The following is a 19,371-nucleotide window of genomic DNA, read 5'->3' as shown; positions in this document are numbered from 1 at the left end:
ATGACTCACACCTTAGAAAATAGAGCATGGAAAGGGAAAAATAATGATTTTAGGGTATTCTGTCTTCAATTTCATAACCCGGCTCTATTCATGAGAAAACATCAGATAAACTGAAACTGTGGGACATTCTACAAAATACCTTCAAATATGTCAAGGCCATGAAAGGTAAGGAAACAGCAGGAAATGTCATAGATTGGAGGAGAATAAGGAGAGGATTGACTAAATGCAGTGTGATGTCATAGGTGGGATTCTGACTCGAAGACAGACATCAGTGAGAAAACAGTTGGCATCAAATATTATATGTGGTTTAGTTAAGTGCATTGTCCTAACATTATTTGCTTAGTTTTCATAACTGTACCAAGGTTACATTTATCAAAACTAAGAAGATGAGATACTAACATTAAGAGACTGGGTGAGGTTTCAGTGGGAATATTTTGCATTATTTTTTCCATTTCTCCTATAAATAATATAAATTATTTCAAAGTATGAAATTTTTAAAAGTTTATGATACATCCAGACAATGGAATATTATTCAGCAATAAAAAGAAATAAGCTATCAAGCCTTGAAAAGAAATGGAGGAACCTTAAATGCATATTACTAAGTAAAGGAAGCCAATCTGAAAGGCTACATACTATATGATTCCAACTATATGATATTCTGGAAGAGCCAAAACTATAACTATGGTGACAGGATCAGAGGTTGCCAAGGCTTGGAGGGGTGATGGATGAATAGGGGGAGCACAGGATTTTTTTGAGCAGTGAACATACTCTGTATGAGACTATAATGATGGATACATGTCATTATACATTGTCCTAACCGATAGAATATATAACACCAAGAGCAAACTATGGACTCTGGGTGATTATGAGGTGTCCATATAGGTTCGCCGGCTGTAAGAATGTATCACTCTCGTGAGGGGTGTTGATAACGGGGGAAGTTATGCATGTGTGGGGCAGAGGGTAGATGGGAAATTTCTGTACCTTCCCCTGAATTTTGCTGTGAACCTAAAACTGCTCTAAAAAGTGAATTCTTTAAAAAGATAAAAAAAAAAAGCTAACAAAAATAAAAGTGTAGTGAATGTAATGAACATTTTAAGTAATATAAATATGGATTATCCTTAAAAACATTTAAGCAAATATTGTAGAAGTTTTTCTTAAACATAAACATAGGAACAGGCCGTAAAGGTCTACTTCTAGCCCATTGTGGCTAAATCTTGCTTATGATAGAATATAAAAAGGTGATTATCATAACCCTAAAATTAATGGCAAACATTTAAAAATCTTGTTTCCAGGTAAGCAGTGTAAATAAAGTGCCTACATGGTATCCAATCATACATACAGAGTTCCATTTTCATTAATATATCATTGCCATTTTGAAACAAAGCATCAGTGAACAGCATTTATACCTTCAGAAGGGAAAATGTAAATTCAAAAAGATTATAGTTGAGAAGCAGAAGTAAAGGTGGTATTCAAATCGAAAACCCAGTGACATATAGAAAGTGAAATGTCAAATATTTATACTAACTTCTATTTATGGCTAGCCTAGGCACGTAGAATACAAATTACTGTGTGTTAAATTACTATCAATAATATTGTCAGGTTTTCTACAAAGATTTGAAAAATTTCATGGAAAGAGATTCCTTGCTGTTACTACAGTACTTATTAAAGCAATTTCTAATCTAGGTTGTTTAAAAAAATTCCTTTCCAATATATGTGATAAAAAAGGGATTTTCCTCTTTTGATCACAAGGACTTTAGAATCCCTTGAGAAAATAAGTGAAGTGGTCTGGCCATCCACATAGATTATCAATTTAGTCCATTGTTATTTTGGCATATTCTTTACTGACTGCAAGCTGGTGCTCTTACTATATTTTAGGCTATATTCCCAAGCAAAGGGCACGTTAATTGTTCTGGAGTGAACACAGATTTAATGCACTTTGATGTCATTTTTATGTGTTAATTGCTCAACTTTACATTAGAATCAGTCATAAACCATAGACTATTTTGTATTCAACAGTGCGCCAAAAAAATGAGTTACCCACAGGTTAACTGTCTGTCTTTACTCATCCAAGGAGAGGAGGTCTGTTCCTCAGATACGGAATACTTAGAATATCTGTGCCAAAATGCTCAAAATTCACTCATCATAGATAAACATAATCTAGAGTATGTCAGTTGGAGCAAACTTTTTCTTCTAACTGCTGACAGGTATTCTTACAGAATGACCATTCTGTTGTACAGGTTTATAGACTGTGTCCTTCCAAAAGTTAAACTCACTCATTTTTTCCTCTGCTGTGCAGTAAATAACCATCTGATCATTCTAAAGTGCTGTCATTGGAAGAGCCTAGAAGAAGTTAAGGTGAATTGGCATTTACCTCCAAAATGATAAGGATCATAGTGTAGAGTTACAAAGGATATAAAGAGACAATTCACAAAAAAACCCTCAGTAAGTAGTGATTATATTAAGGATATTCAACTTCATTTGAATATTTTATACTTGAATATATAGGAAATATAAGTTACAAGTCTGGAGGGGGACAATTTGTCAGTGTTGTTTCTCAAAATGAAGTGGTGATTCCTGTCCTAGATCTTCAATGACAGACAGAAATTATGGAGGTGGGGTGTGCAATGTGAAAGTTCAAAATAGTGGGGACAGCTCCATATAAAAGGAATTGTATAATGTACACCGTTTGATATGTTTGAGATATATAATAAAGAAAGGGATGAAATATAATTTCTGATGAGAACTGGATTGGGTGTCAGAACATGAAAAGTTAAGATTAAGAATTTCAAGTAAGTAACTATAACAAGTCAAATTTAATTCCATGCTGCACTTACAAGATCAGGGAGCTTAGAAAAAATCACTTAACACCAACACTTCAGTTTTTCCGTCTGTTAACAATGATAATAAAAATACCTACTTAATAGGGTTAATAGGCAAACTAGGTTAACTTTGCTTGCATTTAATAATACAGGTATATACCATTATTGTCATGATATTGAAAGTCAATTTCAAGCTCAAAGACAGTAATCTGATGAAGGATTAAGTAGGAAGTCACTTTATTTCAAATAGCTTCTGGCTCAAAATTAGTCTCCTAATGATTAACACCCGATTTTCTACAACATGTATATACAAGCAGAAAGAAATACAATGGATGGATGTTAATTTAATAAATGTTATTCATAGTGATTAGTTATCAATGAAATAGCACGTCCTACTCTCAGTGCATCAATTATGGTATTATTCTTAGTTTGGCATGAGATTCTAAATCTTATATCTAAGGGAAATAGTTCTCTTTGTTTAAATGAGCAAATGTATGAACTTAAAAAAAAACTAATCTAAAATGCTATGTGAATGATAAGGACTCAGTGTGTATTTATTGAACAGATAAATGGACTCCTGAGGAACTGGGAAGCCTCGATCAATTTATAGAAAGAGCAACGAGTGTAGGATTCAAGACCGCAAATCTTCCTCTTCACCCCTCTCTTTCTCTTCTTTGCGTTCTTCCTTTCCTGAGAAATTCAGGTGTAGGACTCTCAGGTGGGACAAAGCATGGAAGGCGCGGGGCACAGTGGCTCAGGGTGCGGGGCAGAGCCCAGGTGGGCTGGGGCTAGTTTCCATGGGGCAGCGGAGGCCAGGCCTGGAGTTAGGCCAGGGAAATCACAGGAGGGAAGGGCCTGTACTCAGAGGGCGGGAATCTGATGGGGAGAGGAGTGCACCCATCTCGGCGAGGGGGAGGGCATGGCACTTAGAGTCAGGTTTAGAGTCAGAGCCGCAAAACGGTCAGCAGGGCCCCCAGGCAGGAGGGCAACTCGGTCAGGGAGGGTGTGCAGTGTGAGGAGGAGGTCCTCGGGGGAGGCAGACAGCCCAGTTACCGTGAAGACAGCGGCCCTGAACGCGGGCCCCAGGGCCAGGTCACCGCGGGAGAGGCACGCAAGCGGGCGTCCTCACCCGGGTATCGGGGCCCAGGCAGGGTTACGAGGACATTCTCACATGTAGAGCCAAACCGAAGTGCGGCGAGGAGACCGCATGGAGGAGGAGAAACCCGGAAAGAGGAAAAACTAGACTGAACCTTGTGGTTTGGATCTAAATGTGATATTGCACTGTGAACTCAGGTCTTTAATGCGTAGAAATGGATGTAGAAATAAATATGGATATTAACATGGATGTGCGTATGTCTGTATGTGTGTGTGAATACTTACATGTACAGCCTCTAATACCCACTGAGATGGCTTGGAGTGTGGAATAAAAATCAGCACATCTAGTGGCCATAACTTGGTTTCTACTTAACATTATCCCCCAGAACAAAACCAAAACAGAGCTATTTGGAGAAACTGGTGATTTATGGACTAGGGCAAAGAAAATACAAAAGAACATGGAATATCTTCTGCCAGAAAGAAAGGCATTGCTAAATGAAAAAAAGGGAATATGACAAAGGACACAAAATGATAGGATTCCCTGCCCAAAACTGGGACAATTTGAGGATCAAAATAAATAATGATAGTAATTAAAAATAGCCCATTAAACAAAAGAGGAAATCACGGTCACATATAGACATAAGTAAATAGTTGAGTAAATTGAAATTTTAATGAAGTATGGAGAATTACTTAATTACGATGCATCTCGCAGAAAAATGCTTGTTAATTGTGATGGGAGGCATAACTTTATAGTGGAGAAGTCTGGCAGACAGTAAGTACCTTGTTTAATAAAGTGAGCAGGTGAATTTCATCAGTAAATTGAAATATTGTGCCAACCTGTACGTGCAATGAGGCTACAGAAACATTTGGAATGAGAGTCCTCTGACATTCCTGCCTAAGATACATAGCTTGAATCTAGTTATGGTGAAACAGGCAAATGTGATTTGAGAGACATTACAAAATAAATACCCAGTAATCTTCAAAAACTCAAGGTCACAAAAATCAAGAGAAGCCTGAGGAACTCATCTAGACTCAATAAAACTAAGAGACAAGGCAGCAATGTGCTCCATGACCCTCAGCTGGAACCTTTTGAACTAAAAGGCATTACTGAGACATGAATTCATCCCGGGATCAGATGGCATTTATGTTAATTAGGTGATTTTGACAGTGAATTTTAGTTGTTTAGGAAAATGTCCTGTTTGTCAGAAATATATAGTGAAGTAAAGAGGAAAGATGAGACGTCAGGTCAGCAAATTACTCCCAAGTGGTTCAGAAGGGACTTATTTTTACTGTCAATTTTTCTGTTAAGCTTGAAATTGTTAAAATAAGAAAAATTAAAGGTGGAGAGCAAAGAAGTTTCCTTTACTTTTTAAGTAAAGCTCTTATTTTTACAACTGAGTTTGTGGAAATTCAAATGGAAACATGAACACAAAAGTACAAGTTCATTTAAACATGTTTTCAATCTCCTTCTATCCTGATAAGGTCAGGCAAACAACCATAATATAGTCCAGTAGCTGTTAAATTGAAGTTGACTTTTCTTTGCTCTGATTTTCTTAAACTGACTTCATATTCAAGTCATTTTTTAAAAATTTAAGGTATTTCATTTATAACAGATTTTTTTGTAAAAATAACTTGTGTGCATATCTTTCCTCATTCAATTTCCCAGAGGTACCACTTTCTAAGGAACACCTACCTAAATAAACACACACACAAATACATATATATGAGTGTACTTATGCACGTGTATCTCACACATCCACCGATACACACAAATGTATGTATAGTATATAATATACACATATATACATATATTTTATGTATATGTATATTTGTGCATGTACATGTATGCATGCACACATGTATATTTTCCCCCCAAAATTTGTATTGCATATATTTTTCTGAAACTTATTTTTACTTACCAGGTAACCACGTACATATTCCCACACTGTTTATTATAGCATATGTATCCGATACACTGGAAATCATTATTGAGTTTATTACAAATTTTAGTGCAACACATATTCTACAATCAACATCTTAGTGTATATATATATATATATATATATCCATATATATGGATATATATATATATATATATATATCTCATTATGAACATGGATGGATACACCTTGTAAAATAAATTCTAGGATGTTAAATTCCTGGGGCAGGAATTTATGTATATATATAAACTTATTGCCAAACTGATATTCAAGAAATTGTGCTCATGAACATTCATACCGACAGCCTAAGGAAACCAGTGTTCTCGCATCCTCATCAATACTGGCTGTTGTCAATATTTTAAATATTTGCCAAATTAGTACTTAACAAACATTAACCATTATAGTAGTTTTCATTTTTTAAATTGTAATAAGGCTGGACCTCAGAAGCTTTCATTTTGTGTAGTTTTGGAATTGTTTAGGGATCATTTTAATTATTGGTTTTGAAAGTTTGAAAAAAGTACCTATTTAGCTATATAACATGAGCCTGGCATATATATATATATATTTTTAAGCCTGGCATATTTTTTAAGGGTGCATTTCTTTGTCAACTTTTTCAGCTGTCCTGAGCATTGAGAAATTCAATTATCAACCAAATTAAAATATTAAGGTGAGCAGATCAGTAGATTGTCTCCTTGTAAAACAAAAAATCGACAGCTGTTGACATATGCATGGAACTCTTTCAGTCCATCAACAGTGCATGTCTGAGAGCTTAGTCTAGGCCAGGCACTGGTCTGGATACTGAGAATACAGTAGTTAACACCATAGACAAAAATCTTGCACTCGTGGAGATTATATTCTACTGAAAAGAATGTAAATTGGATGTCTCAAAAATTAGGGACAACATATTATAAAGTCTATAAATATTATACAATCTTTAGAAAAGGGAAACATTTGGCCAGGATTCTGAATCTGAAGTCTGAAGGCAATGAGATTCTCTCTCTTGGTGGGAGCTCAGATGAACCGTGTTCAATCAACACCCTTTCAATTTGATTCAAATTATTCCCATGGACACATGTTTTCTTAAAATACGGTATCGTCATTTACAGCCTAGTTAGAAACCACTGACTCTTTCAATTTTTAGTGTTATTTTATAAATTTATAACCAGATCTACTATGTGCTGATTTTGATTTTACAATTTCCAGGAAGAAAGAAAGAAGTTTCACTTCCAAGTGCTAGGAAGACATGTTCCTGTTTCCTTCATGTATCAGGTTTGGAAATACATGACATAATTATTGTATTATGTTAAATAGTAATATGTATTCATTTAATACTAAATGTAATTTTTGTGAACTTTTTGGAATTACATTTTTTTCCTGATGTTGATTATGTAATTTCCTTGCATATCAATTATTTCCATTATGGCATATTCTCATTTTACAATTTCCAGTTATTCTCTACAAATTGATTTTTTTTAAGATGGCATGAAGTCAAGAAATAAAATGCCACTGAATTTGATAATTTTCCATTCCTTGCTGACTAAAATGACTGTCAGAGTTAAACATTTCCACAATTGTAACGGTTATAATTAATGTTTATGTTTTAGTAGATTCTATTCAATAGTACGTGATCACACCAATATTTTTCCTCCTAAGATAGAATACAAAAGGTTAAATATTTTTTCACTTAGAAAATGAATTTGAGTTTAAAGATATTTTCAAATTTTTAGGAAATTTATGAACTTTCAATCTTTTTTTGAGAAGTATAATAATCACAGTAAATGAAGTTTGGGGATTTGGAGTTTGCAGATTATTTAATTACATGGAGAAGGTTACTCATACATAAAATAAATAGGGTACATAAAATCAAATAATTTTGATACTACATATATTTAAATCCAGAGTTAATTTTATAATTTCCAAAAAAAATAAATCACTAGAATTAAGTGTGCTAAGCTGTGGAGAAAAAAATATCAAAGGATAGTGGGGATACAGATAATTTCACTATTTTCCTAAAGATGTTTTTGTATTTCTAACATTTTTTTTAGTGCCCAAAATCAAATATGTAAATATATCTTGAATACTTGTCCTGGGATAGACATAGACACTTTTCTATGCATTTTAGAGACATTATATGATTGAAATTTAATCATATAACTACTTAAAATATTAAATTACATAGCATCCTATGAATAGTTTATTGTTTAAATCCAATCCTATTATTTCTCTCTAAATAGGAAATTGTACAGTGAGGATTTTTACCCGTATTGTCTTTCCCCTGAATCTCCCAAACATCCACTACTCAGTATTGACCTGTTGTTCATCTACTAGTTATAAACAGAAAAATTTAGTACTAAAATGATGTTTAGCAATAAAGTAGAAATAACACATTTTAGCTTGAATAAATGACACAGTTAAGAAGCAGCAAAAAATAGTCAATTCTGTCCATGGACATTTAGGTTGCTACCTTGTCTTGGCTATTGTGAATAGTGCTGCTGTGAACATAGGGGTGCATGTATATTTTTGGATTATTGTCTGGATATATGCCCAGGAGTGGGATTGCTGGATCATATGGTAATTCTATTTTTAGTTTTCTGAGGAACTTGCGTACTGTTCTCCATAGTGGCTGCACCAATTTACATTCCCGCCAACAGTGTAGGAGGGTTCCCTTTTCTCCACATCCTCTGCAGCATTTGTTACTTGTAGAATTTTTAATGATGGGCATCCTGACTGGTGTGAGGTGGTACCTCACTGTAGTTTTGATTTGCATTTGTCTAATAATTAGTGGTGTTGAGCATCTTTTCATGTTCCTATTGGCCATTTGCATTTCTTCTTTGGAGAAATGTCTGTTTAGGTCTTCTGCCCATTTTTGATTGGGTTGTTTGTTTTTTTGTTGTTGAGTTGTATGAGCTGTTTTTATATTTTAGAAATTAAGCCCTTGTCAGTTACATCGTTTGCAAATATTTTCTCCCATTACATAGGTTGTCTTTTCATTTTGTTTATGGTTTACTTTGCTGTGCAAAGCTTGTAAGTTTGATTAGGTCCCATTTGTTTATTTTTGTTTTTATTTCTATGCCTTGGGAGACTGACCTAAGAATATTAGTATGATTTATGTCAGAGAATATTTTGCCTCTGATGAACAGCAGTGTCCTACTGTGTAGCACAGAGAACTATATTCAGTATCTTATGATAAACTATAATGGAAAAGAATATAAAAAAAGAATGTATATAACTGAATCACTTTGCTGTACAGAGCAATAATTAACACAACGCTGTAAATCAACTATACTTCAGTTTAAAAAAAAAGTGAAAAGAAACAGTGGAAAAAAGTCAATTCATAATATTGTATCAATAAAAATAACAGAAAATTCATAGTAGTTTTAATCAAAAGTTAGTTCAGTGAATACCATCTTGTCAAAATGTAAGATAAATGCAAAACATTTTATTCTACTGAGTGGTAACAGTGAGAAAAAAGCAAATAGTCAATAGTGCCTTACAAAGTAAAGAGTTTTGAGAATTTAGTTGCTCAATACATGTTAATTTTCAATTTTGTTTTTGTAAAATGATTTTTATTCAGCGTCCTACTGTGTAGCACAAAGAACTATATTCAGTATGTTATGATAAACTATAATGGAAAAGAATATTAAAAAAATGTATATATGTGTATAACTGAATCACTTTGCTGTACAGAGCAGAAAATAACACAACATTGTAAATCAACTATACTTCAATTTAAAAACATGGCAGAAGTCAGCCTTAGAAACAGCAGTTGAAGGGGAACCAGAATAGTGTTGTGTTTCAAAAGCCATGTAAGAATTTTGAAAGAGAAAACAGTGGTCAGCTATATCTGGTGAGGCAGTGATGACCAAATGCCTGTGGATTCAGATAAAAATACTAGAATTAGCAGTTAATAATGGGAACATTCAAGAGTCAATGTCATCATTGTAGCAAATGGCAAAGCCATATTTTGCTAAGTATATGCTTTAAATATTTTAGGAAAAAGGTAGAATTATATATTTTTCATTTTTCTTATGAAGAGGAGACAGTAGGGTTTTAGCGCCTGACGATAACATAGTCAGAGTTCTTCTTTACTTTTTCTCCCTTCCTCCTTCTCTCTCTCTCTCTCTCTCCCTTCTTTCTGATTTATTGAGGTATACTTTTATTAATTTTCATAACACTATCTTTTGAAAAGTCGAATGTGTAACATATAGTAAAATGAATCAATTTTAAATGTACAGCTTTATGAATCTTAACAAATACATATAGTTGTGTGATACCAGCACAATTAGGCTATAGACCATTTTCACAACCTCAAAAATTCCTTCCTAACCATTGCGGCTAATTCCCATCTCCTACCAAATTAGGAAAGCACTGGTTTGCTTTCTGTCATTATAACTTTCCTGTTTCTTGAACCATAGGGAATCATCACCAGCCTTCTCTCTCTGGAGTCCATCTCATGGTAAATTTGCAGTTCATCCATCTTGTGAATAAACTACATTTATTTTTATTGCCTGGTCATATTCAATTTTGTACAATTATTCATGCATTCACTTGAAGGTGGACATTTGGTTTGTTTCCATTCTGATGCTGTTTTAATAAAGCTGACACAAATACTCACTTGCAAGTGTTTTTGTGGACATACCCCTTTCAATTCTTTGTGATGAATACCTAAGAGAAATGTGTGAGTTCTTGCTCTGTATCCTCATCAACAGTTGGTAGTGAGAGTCTTCCTATTTTTAGGCATTATATTGGGTGTGTAATATTATCTCATTGTAGCATGAATATGCATTTATCTAATGAGTTAAGATATTGTGCATCTGTTCATATGTTATGAAATTATTGGTATATTTTCCTTGACAAAATCCAAATCTTTTTACAAATTTTTGATTGAATGGTTTGTCTTGTTTTTGAATTGTAGGTGTTTAATACATTTTTGGATACAAATTATCAGATATATATTTCGCAAATATTTAGCCCAGTCTGTGCCTTGCCCTTCAATGTTCTTAATTTTTCTTAACAACGTCTTTTAAAAAGCAAAATTTATCATAACTTGCTTATTAGCTCTAATAGCGTCTTTGTAGATTTCTTATGATTTATTATATGGAAGGTTGTCATCTCCAAACAAGAAAAATTGTGTGCTTTATGTTTATTTTGAATGCCTTAAAAATATAAGCAGTGAGAACAGATACCCTTGTCTTTGAGTTGGATCTTAGGAGAGGAATATTTATTTTTTTCATCATTAAGTATAGTATAAGCTATTAGTTTATCATAGTTGTCATTTTTCAAGTAGAGGAAGATTTCTTCTGTACATAGTTCACTGAGTAAATGCCATATGAATATTAAATTTTGTCAATTTGTTTTTGCAGTTTTTGATAAAAATCAAAGATTCTTCTACTTTACCCTATAACATAATAGATTACATTGATTGATTTTCAAATATTAATCTTGTATTCATGAGATAAATCCCATTTAGTCATGGTGCACTATTCTTTTATAAGTCACTGGATTCAGTTTGCCATTATTTTACTAAACTTTTGTGTTTCCATGTTCATAGGAGTTATTGGGAAGTAATTTACTTTTCTTGTAAGTTTTTGTCTGATTTTGATATCTAGTACTGGCCTGATAAGATGAGTTGGAATGTATTCCTTCATCTTCAATTTTTGGATAATTGTGTTTGTTATTGGTAACTTTTCTTCTTTAAATATTTGGTGGAATTCACCAGGGGGAAATAACTGGGCATGAAGTTTTCTGTGTAAGAAGGTTTTAAATTAAAAATTGTGTTTTGTCTATAGATACAGGCTTCTTCACATCATCTTTTTCCTCTTGTGTGAACTGTGGTCGTTTGCGTCATTCAAGAAATTTGACCACTTCATCTAAGTTGTCATAATAAAGTTGTGAATAGTGAATAAAGTTGAATAAATATGAATAAAGTTGTTCATAATCATCTTTACTGTCTTTCTAATGTCTATAGGCTCTGCCAGGGTGACTTTTTCATTCTGATATTTCTAATCTTTTTCTTCTATTATTTTATCTTGATAAGTCTGGCTAGAGATTTATAAAATTTATTAATCTTTTCAAAGAAACAGCATTTGTCTTCATTGGTTTTTCTGTTGTTTTTCATGTTTTCTGTTTCATTACTTTTGTGTCTTCATTATTTTTTCCTTTGGTTATTTATATTTCCTTTCCTCTTCTTTTGTTAGTTTTTTTTTCAGCTAAAAGCTGATATCATTGATTTTAGGATGCTCTTCCCTTTTAGTATGTGTTTAATTCTCTCCATTTGTCTCCAAACACTGCTTTAGCTTGCATGCCACACATTTTTATGTTTGGTACTTTCATTTTTATTCAGTTCAAAATATTTTCCAATTTCTCTTTTGATGACTTTTTTCCTCATGGGTTATTTAGAAACTTGTCATTTAATATTCAAATATTTGGGGGGTTTCCAGATGTGTGTGTGTGTGTGTGTGTGTGTGTGTGTGTGTGTGTGTGTGTGTGTGTGTGTGTGTGTGTGTGTGAATACACAGATGTAACATAGATAGTTAGATATAACATAGGGATACATAGTTGATATATAGTTTAATTTCTTTGTGATGAGACAACATATTCTATGTAATGAAAACCTTTTAAGTATTGTGGCACTTATTTCATAGCACAGAACATGTTCTATCTTGGTGACTGTTTCACGTACACTTAAAAAGAATGCGTATTCTTCTGATTTGGGGTGTAGTGTTCCATAAATATTAATTACAACACAGTGAAGATAGTTTTTCAAGGTCTTTTATATCCCTCCTTTTTAAAAAAAAAAAAACTTTTATTCTTTAACTGTGCATCAATTGATATTTTTACTTTTAGTTCTATCATTTTTTGCTTCATGTATTTTGAAGCTGTATTTTTAGGTATACAAATATTTAGTGTCTTCTTTCTTCATTTTGATAAATTGGTACACTTTTAATTATGAAAATACCTTTTCATCTCTTGTAATATTTCTTACTGTGAAGTCCAATTTTCCTTTTATTAGTATAAGAACTCCACTTAATTTTGATTAATTTTTCAACAGTGTGTTTCAGTGTTTTCCTTTCTTATTTTTAAGTCACTTCCTGTGTATGTTTTATCTATGTTTATATATCTAGTGTACAATATGCAGTTGGGTCATGCTCTTTTAGTTCACTTTGACCCCCTCTATCTTCTAATTAAATGTAGTTAAATGTAATCATTGATACGTTTGGGTGTAAAAGTACCACCTTTCTCTTTATTTTGTATTTGTCCCATTTTTAAGTTTTCCTTTTTGTTTCTTTTTTCCTGCCCACTTTGGGTTCAATATTTGTATAATTTTGTTGTATCCCACTATTAGTGCATTAGCTGTAGCTCATTCTTTTACTTCTTTAGTGTCTGCATAGGGTTGACACTTCACAACTTTAGCTCATCCTAGTCTGCATTCAACTAATAGCGCTCCATTTTGTCAATAGTGTGAGAACCTTAAGACCATATACATCCATTTCTCCATTTCTCATACCCTTTGGTATATTATTGTCATACATTCACTTCAACATATGTATTATAAATATGTGTTTTTCCTTTGCTTTAAACAATTTAACATATTAACAAATAATGTATTTTACATTTATCTGCAATTTTTAAATTTAGACATTTTTAACTGACAACCTTTTCCTTTAGCTGAAAAAAAACTTCCTTTAACCTTTCTTATTGTGCAGTACTGCTGGTGTGAATTCTTTCAGCTTCTGATTTCCTGGACACGTTTTCATTTTGTCTTCATTTTTGGAAAGGCATTTTCTCTGGGATTTAGAATTCTAGAATGGCCTCTTTCTTTCTCTCTCTTTCTTTTTTTGAATATCTTTTTTTGTGCTGCATTTTAATATTTTTTCTTCATTTTCACCAATTTTATATAATGTCAGTTTATTTTCAATGTTACATCTATTTGGATTTCATTGAGCTTCTTGCATTTTTAGTCCAGAGTTTTGATCAGATTTGGAAATCTGTGCACATTATTTACACAGTTTTTCTTCTGTCTACCTGCCCCTCAACTTCTGGGACTCTAAAGTATGATAGACTGTTCTGTATTGCCCAATGCTTCACTGAGGTTTTGTCATTCTTCTTCTATGTTTCATTTTGAATTTACTTGATTGTTATGCCTTCAACTTCTCTGGTGTTCTCTTCAGTTGTGTACAGTCTGCTCTTATTCCCAGTGTATTTTCCACTTTCTATATTTTATGTTTAATTTCTAGAAGTTTCAGGTGGTTCCTAGGCTTATCATCTGTGGCCGACAGAATAATGGCCCCTAGAGACCCCAGGCCCTCATTCCTGCAGTCTTCACGGTACCTTGTAAGGAAAAAGGGTCTCTGCGGATGTAATTGAGGGTGTTACCCTGTGAGGCTGCTCTTATTATCAGGGTTACTCTGGCAACACGTGTCTGGCAAGAGAGAGGCACGGGCACGTGCTCCACGCTCAGGAGAGAATAGACAGTGTGGCCACTGAGACAGAGTCTGGGGCGGTGTGTCCACGGGTCAGGAAGTGTCAGCAGTCACTACGAGTGGCAGCAACAGGCCTTCCCCCAGAGCTTGCCCAGGGAGCACAGCCCACCTTGATTTTGGCGTCAGTGAAACTGATTTCAGACTTCTGTGAGAAAATGCTTTCCAGTTGTTTTAAGTCACCAGTTTGTGGTACTTGGTTACAGCAGCCTCAGGAAATCAATGCTGTACCTGTTTTTCTTCTCAGCACACTCGTGTATTCCTCCATGTTCTTGAACATGTAAAACGTTTACGATAGCTGTTTTAAAATAATTGTGTTTTTATACTATGATCCCTGTTATTCCTGCATCAGATTCTATTGATTGAATTTTCCTTTGATAATAGGTTATATATTTCTATCTATTGGACTGTTTGGTAACTTTTTTCTTCAGCTTACTGAGCTATATTTTTTTCTGACCTTTGTAAAGTAAATATTTCATTAAATAATTGTAGCTTCTGGTGAGTTTTACCAACATTATTTCCTTTGGGTTTTACCACCATTCCACAATTTAAGCTCAAATAGGAAGCTTTCATCATATGTAAACCAGTAATTTTTGCATTTGTTCTTTTTGAAAAAAACATTTCTATTCATGACTCTGCCTTTGTAGTGTTGTTTCTCAGCCCTGAAAAACCTTTTCTCTGCTGGAGCATTTGGTAAATTCCTATTTATCTTTAAAAAGGTCTTAGAAACTATCTTCTCTGAAGTCCTCTCTTACTTGCCTCCCGCCCACAGAGTAAATCATCACATCTTTTGTGCCACCATCACTCCTTGAGCACATATTTTTATGGTGCTTATCACACCATATTGCAAATATTTGCCCATGTCTTCAATACCTTGTAGTCTAATGGGGATTTCCTATGCACTTAAAGCTAATTCTAATTAGAATTCTAATTAGAATGTGCAAGAGCTAATTCTAATGTCCCTAGCACTTAGCAGGTGCTCAACAAAAATCGATTAAGTTGGTGAAAATATGCTGGGTGGTGTGAAGATAGAAAAGATGGGGAAGACAGTTTCTCCTTCAAGAAATTCAACATCTATAGCAGAAACAAACCTCAGTCCACAATCTCAGGTGACCTATGACTCAGTTTTCTTTCTACACTGAGCCCCTAACATAATCTCAGTTAATTAATTCATTGTTTCCCCTGTGCTACAAAGGTTTTCCCTGAAGTTATATCTAATTCCACCTCCTTGGTGAGGGCATGAGAGTTCCGTCCTTGAGGGTCATCCGTCCATGCTAGCATCCTCTGGGCCATTCTTGTTCTGGCCTTGTCTTCCATCTCTGTCCACAAGACCCCTCTAGGTCTGGGGGGGTCTTGTTGGCCCTTCCACGTCAAGCTGAGCTCAGTCATGGGTGGTCCTTCTTCTGCCCCCACCTCATGCTGGGCAGTACGGAACTTGATTATTTATACCTCCTTGAGCTCTCCCTGGTTGACAGGAGCTGCAGTCCCCATTGCTGTAGGATCTCTGAAACCTTTTAGGCTTCTGTCATTCCCTCTTTCCAAGTTACAGAGGGTGATCACTGAGACCCTTTGCAGAATTCCACTGGAGTTTGAGGTCTCCTCATGTCTCCTCCTAGCCTCTTCTCCATACCCCAAACAGGAGGATGTTTCCTTAATCTCAGGGCCATGAAGCCCTTGCTCTTAGTCATTTTTTGTCTCTGCAGTAAGTCCCCTTATAGCACAGAGTGTGGACCTGAGGCTCTAGAGCCTTTCCTCTGCTTTCCAGTGTAGGGGTCTTTCTCCAAGGCCATGAAGAGCTTGCAGTCAAGCTGTACAAATGGAGGAAGTGTCATTGGGTCCCTAGCAGCGACCATATCCTGCCACACCTCTAGTGCCAAAGAAAAGATGTGCACAGCTAAGTGTACTTCCCCTGTGGCAGTCTGCACTGCCTGAGGCCTGGGCCAGTAGGCTCTGGAAGGCCTCAAATCCATGCTACGACTGGGAGAATACCTACTGACTCTCTGTGTTAGTTCAGTTCTCTCCACTCGAGACCTCCGCTACCTAGAAACAACTTTCCACTTCCCATGCAAATCTGCCTGTTTTTGACCACACAAAGTGGTACAGGGAGTCTCACTTAGAAGAGGCTGCCTTACTGCTCTTCCAAAACTGACCTCCAGCCTGGGCTTGACTGAGCTGTTGAATATGAGTGTAAGGTCCACCTGTCACCAGGTCTTTGCTACTTCCCAGACCTACCACCTAACCAGGGTCTTTTCACTGCTGGCATTCACTGCTCTCATCTCCAGTCTTAGAGTTTTCAACCTGGTGTCTAAATAATTCTCGAGTATCACTAATAGTCTTGAGATTAAAATTACAAAATACAAATTATATTTCTTGTTTAAAACTATTCTACCTTTATCAAAAGTGATGCTGCTAACGCATCAGCAGAAAGACAGAAAGCTCAAGCCATTTTCGTAGTGAGCGTGAGCTTGAACTGCTCTCGTGGTGAGTGGCGTGTCATTTTCTAGGTTGGCGGTCACAAGAAGGTTACGCGGCCTTGGTCTTTGCTTCATTAGCATTGTAAAGTTAACAAATTCATCATACCTTATGAGCTGTGCCATCAGATTACGTTCTAGGGAAAAGAGACTTGCAACAAAAATTGTTTTTGATTTTTCAAAAATGAAAATTCAACTAGAAGTGGATCCAAGGTGGATTCTTTTGTAGAGTTACATTGCATATTAAATAATGACATAGTGCATTTCCAGTTTGCATTTTACTGAAAGTAACCTTATACCCATCTTAGTCAAATTTTCCATCAGCGTTTAAAACAGTCACTAATTTCCACAGGTCTTTTTGTCAACAGAGTATCCTCGGTTACTTAAAAAGTTTATTTTTCAATGTTACTGAATCATTGATATGTTGCTAGCTAGGCTTGCTATCATTATGTAATTGCTATACAAGGAATAATTAACTCTTTTATTACTTTTCTTCTTTTTCAACCTTTATTAAGATATAATTGATAGCGAGGTGTGGTTTTTGATAGGTGTCTCCCTTGTAGATTTTTTATTGTTGAGTGCTGCATTTTGTTGGATTTTATAAAATACTTTTGAATTTCAGTTACAATGCTCTTGTGTAGTGTGAGCATCAGATTTTCCCCTTAGATGCCTGCTTTCAGTCTTTTTCTATGGCAGACCCAGGGTAGTTAGTCGAGGGCTACTTGGTCTCTCTACGAAGGTACGTCCATTATTTATTTATTTATTTATTTTTTTAACATCGTTATTGGAGTATAATTGCTTTACAGTGGTGTGTTAGTTTCTGCTTTATAACAAAGTGAATCAGTTATACGTATACATATGTTCCCATATCTCTTCCCTCTTGCGTCTCCCTCCCACCCACCCTCCCTATCCCACCCCTCTAGGTGGTCACAAAGCACCGAGCTGATCTCCCTGTGCTATGCGGCTGCTTCCCACTAGCTATCTATTTTACGTTTGGTAGTGTATATATGTCCATGCCACTCTCTCACTTTGTCCCAGCTTACCCTTCCCCTCCCAGTATCCTCAAGTCCATTCTCTAGTAGGTCTGTGTCTTTATTCCCATCCTGCCACTAGGTTCTTCATGACCTTTTTTTTTTTTTCCTTAGATTCCATATATATGTGTTAGCATACTGTATTTGTTTTTCTCTTTCTGACTTACTTCACTCTGTATGACAGACTCTAACTCCATCCACTTCAGTACAAATAACTCAATTTCGTTTCTTTTTATGGCTGAGTAATACGTCCATTATGAGAACTCTACTCAATCCCCGTGTGAAACCGGTATCCCGTTTTGCTGTTGGGAAGATAACTTCCAGCCCCATTGGAATTGTACAGTCCGCTGCTTTTAGTGCTTCCGTCCTGTCATCTCCCACCTGCACCCCTCAGCATCCGGAGGCTCAGGCCGGCCGCTGCAAATCTCCAGTGCTCTCTCCAGTTCTCACCTGGGAATTCCAACACGGCCAGCCTCTCCAGAGGATTTCTGTCTCTGTAATTCAGCAAGGCCTGCAGGCTATTATGATTTCCCAGCTCTGAGGGATAACTCGGAACCTGGTTAATACTGGGAAGTAATCTGGTGGAGTAATAGGGCTCATTTCATTGTCTCCTTTCTGTCAGGGTTTATAGCCCGTCACTGCCTGTTGTCTAATGTTTGAAAATCCTTGCTTAAGTTTTTGTTTGTTTTCTCCATTTGCTTCTGGCCGAATGGCAGGTTTTATAGCAGTTAATCCTTAATGGGCAGAAGTAGAAGTCATTCCTCCCTGCCCCCCTTCTTTCTTCCCATTGTCATTAAAGAAACAAGTGGGGATTTATAGGGAGAAGGAAAAGGATTGATTCTTGTAGCATTAAGATGAAAAGACATAATAACATAGTCATGATATCATAGAAGCAATATCAATAGGAGAGGAAGAGATAGTAACAATAATAACTAATTTATTTATAGGAGAGGAAGAGATAGTAACAATAATAACTAATTTATCTAGGACTCAGTTTGTGGGAGGTCAGCTAATGTAATGCATATCAATTAGTTTTCAAAAGGGGTATTGAGGAATAGGCAGACTTTTATTTACAAGTCATTCAAAAATTCCTATGGTACATAAAAGCGTCATTATAACTATGTTATAAATATATGTGTGTTTGAGTTGAGGAGAAAAGACAGTTTGGTTAAAGCAGGGGTACCAGCAAGTGATTACAATGAATCTGTTCCATTTCCTTCCAGTAATTAATTCCTAATCCTTCTAATTTCAATGAGTTTCTCAAGCCAGTTCCACTGGCGTCAGCGGCCTCTGTCTCAATGTAAAATGTGAAAGGCTATGTTGCATTAAATAGATTTACGCATTACTACATAATGCCAACTTTATTAGCAGTTTGGCTTTTATGGAGTGTGTTGTATTTGCCACAGTCCACAAGCGTGTAAGCCTGTCCGTTGTTTCCCTGTACTGCTGATTGGTAAGCCCTCAGTGCCAAGGACACTGGCTGAGGAAGCTGCAGGATGAACCCATGGGGGGGTTATTATTATTAAAGCACAGCA

General features: G+C 35.5%; 1 protein-coding gene across 5 annotated transcripts in view; it reads left to right on the top strand.

Annotated features, from left to right (window-relative positions):
- LOC309633371 (uncharacterized protein) overlaps positions 1 to 19,371 on the top strand; it is a 394,758-nt gene that overhangs the window by 2,101 nt on the left and 373,286 nt on the right. For 4 of the 5 annotated variants that reach the window (XR_014247466.1, XR_014247467.1, XR_014247468.1 and 1 more), the window contains exon 1: positions 3,658 to 7,123. The exons of the other annotated variant lie outside the window; for it this stretch is intronic. The gene's annotated coding sequence lies outside the window, so the exon portion shown is untranslated. Of the gene's footprint in view, positions 1 to 3,657; positions 7,124 to 19,371 lie in introns of those variants that run through there. 5 annotated transcript variants of the gene reach the window in all.

This window comes from Balaenoptera borealis (genome assembly GCF_965194805.1).
Source record: "Balaenoptera borealis genome assembly, chromosome: 8".
NCBI classification, from domain to species: Eukaryota; Metazoa; Chordata; class Mammalia; order Artiodactyla; family Balaenopteridae; genus Balaenoptera; species Balaenoptera borealis.
Note: the sequence above shows the minus strand (reverse complement) of the source record. Positions and strands in the feature narration are given on the sequence as shown.